An 8,945-nucleotide genomic window follows, 5' to 3' on the forward strand; every position below is an offset into this window, starting at 1 on the left:
GAGAGAGAGAGAGAGAGAGAGAGAGAGAGAGCAGAAGATAAACAGAAAGAAAGAGAGAGAGAGAGAAAGAGAAAGAGAGCAGAAGAGAAACAGAGAGAGAGAGAGAGAGAGAGAGAAATAGAGCAGAAGAGAAACAGAGAGGGAGAGAAATAAACAAGTGCAAAGGAGCGAGAGAGAGAGAGAGAGAGGGAGCTAGTGAGTGTTGGTGTTGTGCAGGCCTCTTGGCCACTGGGTAATGCTGTAATGATAGGAGATGGACCTGGTACAGCTTAGCGCCGAGTGGAGCGCTGGCCGTTCCGTTCTGGTATGTTCTGGTATGGGGGGGCTGTAGCTAGTTGAGCCTTACACTGTAGTTGTGCTTTGATATCAATCAAATCAATGAATCACATGTATTTATAAAGCCCTTTTTACATCAGCAGTTGACACAAAGTTCTTATACAGCAACCCAGCCTAAAACCCAGAGCAACATTATATTTAGATTAAATTGCAGTGTCCTTATTACAGTAATTACAGTGTAACATGTATTGTAACTCATTGTTACACTGGACTTACAATGTACTTATCTAGGGTTAGTGTTGAGGCTATAGGGTTAGTGTTAAATCGAGAAGTTATCTAGGGTTAGTGTTGAGGCTATAGGGTTAGTGTTAAACCGAGAAGTTATCTAGGGTTAGTGTTGAGGCTATAGGGTTAGTGTTAAACCGAGAAGTTATCTAGGGTTAGTGTTGAGGCTATAGGGTTAGTGTTAAACCGAGAAGTTATCTAGGGTTAGTGTTGAGGCTATAGGGTTAGTGTTAAACCGAGAAGTTATCTAGGGTTAGTGTTGAGGCTATAGGGTTAGTGTTAAACCGAGAAGTTATCTAGGGTTAGTGTTGAGGCTATAGGGTTAGTGTTAAACCGAGAAGTTATCTAGGGTTAGTGTTGAGGCTATAGGGTTAGTGTTAAACCGAGAAGTTATCTAGGGTTAGTGTTGAGGCTATAGGGTGTATGTGTTAATACGGGAAGTCGACATGAATCTAGGTTGAGGTAAGGGGACTAGAGGTCTGTTACCCACGAAAGGGACATATCCCCTCGACCAACCATACTCAACTGGCAGACTGCAGGTACCCCTGACCGAGACCAACCATACTCAACTGGCAGACTGCAGGTACCCCTGACCTAGACCAACCATACTCAACTGGTGGACTGCAGATTCCCCTGACCGACACCAACCATACTCAACTGGTGGACTGCAGATACCCCTGACCTAGACCAACCATACTCAACTGGCGGACTGCAGATACCCCTGACCGACACCAACCATACCCAACTGGTGGACTGCAGATACCCCTGACCTAGACCAACCATACTCAACTGGCAGACTGCAGGTACCCCTGACCGACACCAACCATACCCAACTGGTGGACTGCAGATACCCCTGACCTAGACCAACCATACTCAACTGGCAGACTGCAGGTACCCCTGACCGAGACCAACCATACTCAACTGGCAGACCTAGACCAACCATACTCAACTGGTGGACTGCAGATACCCCTGACCGACACCAACCATACTCAACTGGTGGACTGCAGATACCCCTGACCTAGACCAACCATACTCAACTGGTGGACTGCAGATACCCCTGACCGACACCAACCATACTCAACTGGTGGACTGCAGGTACCCCTGACCGACACCAACCATACTCAACTGGTAGACTGCAGATACCCCTGACCTAGACCAATCATACTCAACTGGAGGACTGCAGATACCCCTGACCGACACCAACCATACTCAACTGGTGGACTGCAGATACCCCTGACCTAGACCAACCATACTCAACTGGCGGACTGCAGATACCCCTGACCGACACCAACCATACCCAACTGGTGGACTGCAGATACCCCTGACCTAGACCAACCATACTCAACTGGCAGACTGCAGGTACCCCTGACCGACACCAACCATACCCAACTGGTGGACTGCAGGTACCCCTGACCTAGACCAACCATACTCAACTGGCAGACTGCAGGTACCCCTGACCGAGACCAACCATACTCAACTGGCAGACCTAGACCAACCATACTCAACTGGTGGACTGCAGATACCCCTGACCGACACCAACCATACTCAACTGGTGGACTGCAGATACCCCTGACCTAGACCAATCATACTCAACTGGAGGACTGCAGATACCCCTGACCGACACCAACCATACTCAACTGGTGGACTGCAGATACCCCTGACCTAGACCAACCATACTCAACTGGCAGACTGCAGGTACCCCTGACCGACACCAACCATACCCAACTGGTGGACTGCAGGTACCCCTGACCTAGACCAACCATACTCAACTGGCAGACTGCAGGTACCCCTGACCGAGACCAACCATACTCAACTGGCAGACTGCAGGTACCCCTGACCTAGACCAACCATACTCAACTGGTGGACTGCAGATACCCCTGACTGACACCAACCATACTCAACTGGTGGACTGCAGATACCCCTGACCTAGACCAACCATACTCAACTGGTGGACTGCAGATACCCCTGACCGACACCAACCATACTCAACTGGTGGACTGCAGGTACCCCTGACCTAGACCAACCATACTCAACTGGTGGACTGCAGATACCCCTGACCTAGACCAACCATACTCAACTGGTGGACTGCAGATACCCCTGACCTAGACCAACCATACTCAACTGGTGGACTGCAGATACCCCTGACCTAGACCAACCATACTCAACTGGCAGACTTGCAGATACCCTTGACCTAGACCAACCATACTCAACTGGTGGACTGCAGATACCCCTGACCTAGACCAACCATACTCAACTGGCAGATTGCAGATACCCCTGACCTAGACCAACCATACTCAACTGGTGGACTGCAGATACCCCTGACCTAGACCAACCATACTCAACTGGTGATTGCAGATACCCTTGACCTAGACCAACCATACTCAACTGGCAGATTGCAGATACCCCTGACCTAGACCAACCATACTCAACTGGTGGACTGCAGATACCCCTGACCTAGACCAACCATACTCAACTGGCAGATTGCAGATACCCCTGACCTAGACCAACCATACTCAACTGGTGGACTGCAGATACCCCTGACCTAGACCAACCATACTCAACTGGCAGATTGCAGATACCCCTGACCTAGACCAACCATACTCAACTGGCAGATTGCAGATACCCCTGACCTAGACCAACCATACTCAACTGGTGGACTGCAGATACCCCTGACCTAGACCAACCATACTCAACTGGCAGATTGCAGATACCCCTGACCTAGACCAACCATACTCAACTGGCAGATTGCAGATACCCCTGACCTAGACCAACCATACTCAACTGGCAGATTGCAGATACCCCTGACCTAGACCAACCATACTCAACTGGCAGATTGCAGATACCCTTGACCTAGACCAACCATACTCAACTGGCAGATTGCAGATACCCCTGACCTAGACCAACCATACTCAACTGGCAGATTGCAGATACCCCTGACCTAGACCAACCATACTCAACTGGCAGATTGCAGATACCCCTGACCTAGACCAACCATACTCAACTGGCAGATTGCAGATACCCCTGACCTAGACCAACCATACTCAACTGGCAGATTGCAGATACCCCTGACCTAGACCAACCATACTCAACTGGCAGATTGCAGATACCCCTGACCTAGACCAACCATACTCAACTGGCAGCCTGCAGATACCCCTGACCTAGACCAACCATACTCAACTGGCAGATTGCAGATACCCTGACCTAGACCAACCATACTCAACTGGCAGATTGCAGATACCCCTGACCTAGACCAACCATACTCAACTGGCAGATTGCAGATACCCTGACCTAGACCAACCATACTCAACTGGCAGATTGCAGATACCCTGACCTAGACCAACCATACTCAACTGGCAGATTGCAGATACCCCTGACCTAGACCAACCATACTCAACTGGCAGATTGCAGATACCCCTGACCTAGACCAACCATACTCAACTGGCAGATTGCAGATACCCCTGACCTAGACCAACCATACTCAACTGGCAGATTGCAGATACCCCTGACCTAGACCAACCATACTCAACTGGCAGCCTGCAGGTACCCCTGACCTAGACCAACCATACTCAACTGGCAGATTGCAGATACCCCTGACCTAGACCAACCATACTCAACTGGCAGATTGCAGATACCCCTGACCTAGACCAACCATACTCAACTGGCAGATTGCAGATACCCCTGACCTAGACCAACCATACTCAACTGGCAGATTGCAGATACCCCTGACCTAGACCAACCATACTCAACTGGTGGACTGCAGATACCCTTGACCTAGACCAACCATACCCAACTGGCAGATTGCAGATACCCCTGACCTAGACCAACCATACTCAACTGGCAGATTGCAGATACCCCTGACCTAGACCAACCATACTCAACTGGCAGATTGCAGATACCCTTGACCTAGACCAACCATACTCAACTGGCAGATTGCAGATACCCCTGACCTAGACCAACCAAAATCAACTGGCAGATTAGATACCCCTGACCTAGACCAACCATACTCAACTGGCAGATTGCAGATACCCCTGACCTGACCAACCATACTCAACTGGCAGATGATACCCCTGACCTAGACCAACCATACTCAACTGGCAGCCTGCAGGTACCCCTGACCTAGACCAACCATACTCAACTGGCAGATTGCAGATACCCCTGACCTAGACCAACCATACTCAACTGGCAGATTGCAGATACCCCTGACCTAGACCAACCATACTCAACTGGCAGATTGCAGATACCCCTGACCTAGACCAACCATACTCAACTGGCAGATTGCAGATACCCCTGACCTAGACCAACCATACTCAACTGGCAGATTGCAGATACCCTTGACCTAGACCAACCATACTCAACTGGTGGACTGCAGATACCCTTGACCTAGACCAACCATACTCAACTGGCAGATTGCAGATACCCTTGACCTAGACCAACCATACTCAACTGGCAGATTGCAGATACCCCTGACCTAGACCAACCAAAATCACCTCCAGTTAATAATGAACACTTCAAAAAGCTGCCAGAGAGGTGAAAGGTTCGGGGAAAGGTTCACACAGGCCACTTCAAACTCCTACCAGAATGAAAAGCTGCCCTGTAGTGCTTCCAATTGGTATGGGTTAGGGTTAGGGTATGGGTTAGGGTAAGGGTTAGGGTAAGGGTTAGGGTTAGGGTAAGGGTAAGGGTAAGGGTAAGGGTAAGGGTAAGGGTAAGGGTAAAGGTTAGGCTTATGGTTAGGGTAAGGTTTAGGGTTAGGGTTGGGGTAAGGGTGAGGGTTAGGGTTAGGGTAAGGGTAAGGGTTAGGGTAAGGGTAAGGGTAAGGGTAAGGGTAAGGGTAAGGGTAAGGGTAAAGGTTAGGCTTATGGTTAGGGTAAGGTTTAGGGTTAGGGTTGGGGTAAGGGTTAGGGTTGGGGTAAGGGTTAGGGTTGGGGTAAGGGTTAGGGTTGGGGTAAGGGTTAGGGTTAGGGTTAGGGTCAGGGTTAGGGTTAGGGTTAGGGTTAGGGTTAGGGTTAGGGTTAGGGTTAGGGTTAGGGTTAGGGTTAGGGTTAGGGTTAGTGTTAGTGTTAGGGTTAGAGTTGAGGCTACAGTTAGATATGAATTGGGATGTGGACATGAAGTCAATGTGGCAAAATTCAACACGATCACACACACAACTCTTAAAACATATTGTGAAACATATGGAGAGGCACAACTGGGACTAGAAGCTGTAACAGTATATGTGATGGAATGCTTGGTTTAATGTTGGAAGTGCACATCGCTGCGCTACAAACCTGCCCTGTGAGTTCAGGGTGATGGGGGTCTGTTGCTGTTCCACACAGTAAAGTAGACAGACAGAAGAAAGCAAACACAAAGGAGATGAAATACAGCGCTTCATAGGGGCCAATGCTGCAGCTGCACCACAGAGGGCAGAGGGTGAGCTGCTTTAGGTGCACCTCACCACTGGCCCCTTAAAGTGGCAGTTAACCATTTAGGTGGCAGTACTCTGGAGAGAAGAGAGACAGGTTACTGCCCACACACACACACACACACACACACACACACACACACACACACACACACACACACACACACACACACACACACACACACACACACACACACACACACACACACACACACACACACACACGCACAGTGCAGCTGTGCTGGCCTTCGATGAGCCCCTGTCTGATAATTTATCCCCCTGGTTTAAGAGAGGGGAACAGAGTGATCTGAGATATGAGCGTTGATTTAAATACCTTTTAAAATTCTCTCAGGCATATGGCTCTTCCTCTCTTAGAGTGCTGGCTGCTGGTCTTTCTCAGTGCCACTGTGGCACTACTCTCCTCTGATGAATGATTTAATTTGATGGGGTGTTTCCCTCGGACAGCGTTATTCTGTTCGCACTGTTGTAAAACAAACCATGTTGTTGTTGTGATAGAATGGGAAAAATATGACATGATCAACATGAAAAGTGGGATATAAAACAACATTTTAGAATGGAAAAAAGCTTTCGTTTCCAGGTTTCCAGGTTTTACCGTTTTTTTACAACCACTCTGGCACTAATTTCAGAACCTTGTGGTCATTTTTCAAAACTCTAGACACAAAACTCAAAACAGTCATCACTTGTAACACAGGCTGGCCAATGTTCAAAACATTGCATTGTGCATTCATATCTTTAAAGAAACCTTGCACTTCCAGAATCATTGGTTCAAATAACTCATTTATCATGAAATACCATAGGAACATTCATTTAGATCACCCACACATAAGATACCGATAGTTTCCCTCTGTAGTTGTTCGTACAATCATTAAATATTGTAGTACAAAATATGTGATACATGTTTCATTATGCTACTACACGTAAATACATCACTGTAAAAGGACTAGTAGAGAGAATACTACAGACAGAGTGCCATCATTGCACAAAATATGATATTTCTGGTGAAATGCAATAAAATCACAACATAGGTTTCTTTGAATCAAAGGAAAAATAATTAGCAACAAAAAATAAAAAACAGTTAAAGGTGAACTGCAGTGTTCCTCACCTGGCTTACTGTAAAACATCACTGCAGTGTTCCTCACCTGGCTTACTGTAAAACATCACTGCAGTGTTCCTCACCTGGCTTACTGTAAAACATCACTGTAGTGTTCCTCACCTGGCTTACTGTAAAACATCACTGTAGTGTTCCTCACCTGGCTTACTGTAAAACATCACTGTAGTGTTCCTCACCTGGCTTACTGTAAAACATCACTGCAGTGTTCCTCACCTGGCTTACTGTAAAACATCACTGCAGTGTTCCTCACCTGGCTTACTGTAAAACATCACTGCAGTGTTCCTCACCTGACTTACTGTAAAACATCACTGCAGTGTTCCTCACCTGGCTTACTGTAAAACATCACTGCAGTGTTCCTCACCTGGTTTACTGTAAAACATCACTGCAGTGTTCCTCACCTGGCTTACTGTAAAACATCACTGCAGTGTTCCTCACCTGGCTTACTGTAAAACATCACTGCAGTGTTCCCTACCTGGCTTACTGTACTTCTATATTTCCTTCAACTCTGTCTTGTGGATTTGGCCACAGGTTCTCATCCACATCACAATGGATGTTTTCATTAGCCAAACATCTTGGGAAGAATCTTCGGGCGAATCCAGGCCTGACACTGGTCTGCCGTGATGTCATTGCATGTGTCATCCATGGCCTGGAGAAGGGCGCCTATCAAATACCTTCCACCTGCATGTGGAGAAAAATTCCTCAATCGGATTAAGGAAAGGAGAGTATGGGGGAAAGTACAAGGTGGTAAATTGTGGTTGGGCCTGAAACCATGCTTGCCCAATTTGAGCAAGGTGTAACCTGACATTATCCCACACAATGACATAGGTCATGCCATCAGCTCTACACACCTGATTTAGCTCATCAAGGAAGGTTACATTCGAACAGCGAATCATGTGGCTGCCTGCAACTCAATATGTAGAGTATATAGAGTAGAGAGCTTTAGATGTTGTTCGATCAAACATTAGAATGGGAAAGATGAGTAATTTAAGCAACTTTGACCGTGGTATGATGTGGTATGATTGTTGATGCCACACATGGTGATTCCAGCATCTCAGAAACAGCTGCCTTCCTGAGATTTTTATGCACTACAGTCTCTAGAGTTCACAGAGAATGATGCAATAAACAAAACACATTCAGTGAGCGGCAGTTCTGTGGGAAAAACACCTTGTTAATGAGAGGGGTCAGAGGAGAATGTCCAGACTCATTTAAGCTAACAGGAAGGCCACAAATGCTCAAATAACAGCTGTTTAAAACAGTGGTGTGCAGAAGGGCATCTCTTAACGTACAACACCGTGAATAATTCAGGCTGTTGTGGAGGCAGGGGGGTCCTACCCAGTACTAGATAGGTGTACTTAATAAAGTTGCTGGTGAGTGTACAGTAATGTCAAATCTGAAAACATGGTCTGGAAAAGTGGTACATGGGACCATAGAAACAGTGTCTGATAAAGAATGATGATGAAATATTACATCCATAGATAATGTAGTCCAATTGGTTCATGTTCCACGGTAATTGGTGTCAATGGATCTCGTTATCCTGAAACTTTCATGATCTAAACATGGAATATTGTTTGTCAGTTTCCATAAAACTATACATTAAGAGTAATGCAACAGTTACTTATCATTTTGATCAGTTGTATCAATTGATAGTTAGATCATTGTAATGAAATGAATAGACAGTCATTTCAGATGTAATGTGTGAATTGCATTTTGAAATGGTAATACTTCCAATCAAATCAAATCAAATTGTATTTGTCACATACACATGGTTAGCAGATGTTAATGCGAGTGTAGCGAAATGCTTGTGCTTCTAGTTCCGACAATGCAGTGATAACCAACAAGTAATCTAACTAA

The 8,945-nt window shown here is 46.6% G+C and overlaps 1 long non-coding RNA gene across 1 annotated transcript; it reads right to left on the reverse strand.

Moving 5' to 3' along the window:
- Positions 1 to 7,079: 7,079 nt before the first annotated feature.
- Positions 7,080 to 7,524, reverse strand: LOC127908526 (uncharacterized). The gene is made up of 3 exons (XR_008067562.1): positions 7,493 to 7,524; positions 7,271 to 7,455; positions 7,080 to 7,159 (listed from the first exon to the last, which is right to left on the reverse strand). It is a non-coding gene; the product is annotated as an uncharacterized LOC127908526 (long non-coding RNA).
- Between the last annotated feature and the right edge of the window lie 1,421 nt (positions 7,525 to 8,945).

This window comes from Oncorhynchus keta, chromosome 17 (assembly GCF_023373465.1).
Source record: "Oncorhynchus keta strain PuntledgeMale-10-30-2019 chromosome 17, Oket_V2, whole genome shotgun sequence".
Classification (NCBI taxonomy): Eukaryota; Metazoa; Chordata; class Actinopteri; order Salmoniformes; family Salmonidae; genus Oncorhynchus; species Oncorhynchus keta.